Here is a 1,361-nt window from a genome sequence, read left to right as displayed (position 1 = left end):
ATTTTGATTGTGTGTGTGTGTGTGTGTGTGTGTGTGTGTGTGTGTGTGTGTGTGTGTGTGTGTGTGTGTGTGTGTGTGTAAAAAGGATTCACGACGAGCTGACATTTATACTACTCGTATGTACCAGAGACGTCAATATCGGTGCTGTGTTAGAATGACATGCAATTTGGAATGTTTACATGAGTACATTTCGAGCGTGTCGGTCTAAGTGACTTTGAGTACTTCTTGGGACCGGTAGTGACATGTATGTCCTACGTATATTTTTGGCCTTGCCAGAATTTTTTTTAAAGACCCAAATAATATCTGGTGTAGTAGGTAGGCGCTCCGCTATTGCACACAGAAGACTCGAGTTCGATTCCTGAGCAGGGAGAAATTATTATCGAGTATCTCGGTCTTTGAGCTGAGTTTTGTATCCTTCTCAGCTCGGGTTAGACCTGACCGGCAGGGTCAGAAACATACCTTCTAAATGACCCAAATTGTGTTCATGCATGCGTAAAAAACACCTGCAATAAAAAAGTCAAATTAATAAAGGATCGAAAACAGTAATTAAAACATGATTTTGCAAAGCTTGAACAAAGTAGGCAAATTTTGATAGTGTATTCATTTTACCGTCTGGCGGAGCGGTTAGTGCGCTAAGTCTCCGAAGCGGAAAGTCCGGGTTCGAGCCTTGGTTCGGACACGGATTTTTTTCGCCCCCTCCTTCCCACCCAGTAGTAATGTGTGCCTGACTTCGAGTAGGGCAAGTAAAGGCGGCGTGGAAAGGAACTGGCCACCCTGCCACAATATGCCGAAGGCCCAGGAAGTTTTCTCACTAACAAGGCAATCCCCAATGTCCGGATCGGATGCGGGAACATTTTTTTTTTTAAATTCTACCGTTCCTTGAAAACTGATCAATAATCACAGCGGTTAAGTAATGTGAGTTTAATCGTTGAATGACTTCATTCTTTACAAGAAAATTTAGAGGATACGTTCTTAGTACAAGGTAACATCACATCTCGTAACTACTCGGCAGAAGAGCTGCACCACGCAGAGTGCGCATTTCCTGCAGGAAAGAAAACCGAAACTGCAAAAGGTACAAAGAAGCCTCGGAAATGCTACGTTGTTAATTAGAGCGGAAAATAACCAGTAGGATGAATGGAAGAAAATGAATGTGTGTGTGTGTGTATGGGGGGTGGGGGGGTGTTGAGACCCGGATATCCCGCTAACGTATAGATAAAACGGACATAGATTCTATATATATTCTTTATGCGTGTTCTAGTCTGCCAATTTTGTACATAACGTGCTTAGTACAGGCAATAGTCGTCGTTGTCTTCTTCTTCTTCTTCTTCTTCTTCTTCTTCTTCTTCTTCTTCTTCTTCTTC

This window comes from Aplysia californica, unplaced genomic scaffold, assembly GCF_000002075.1.
Source record: "Aplysia californica isolate F4 #8 unplaced genomic scaffold, AplCal3.0 scaffold00175, whole genome shotgun sequence".
NCBI lineage: Eukaryota > Metazoa > Mollusca > Gastropoda > Aplysiida > Aplysiidae > Aplysia > Aplysia californica.
This window is presented reverse-complemented; position numbering follows the sequence as displayed.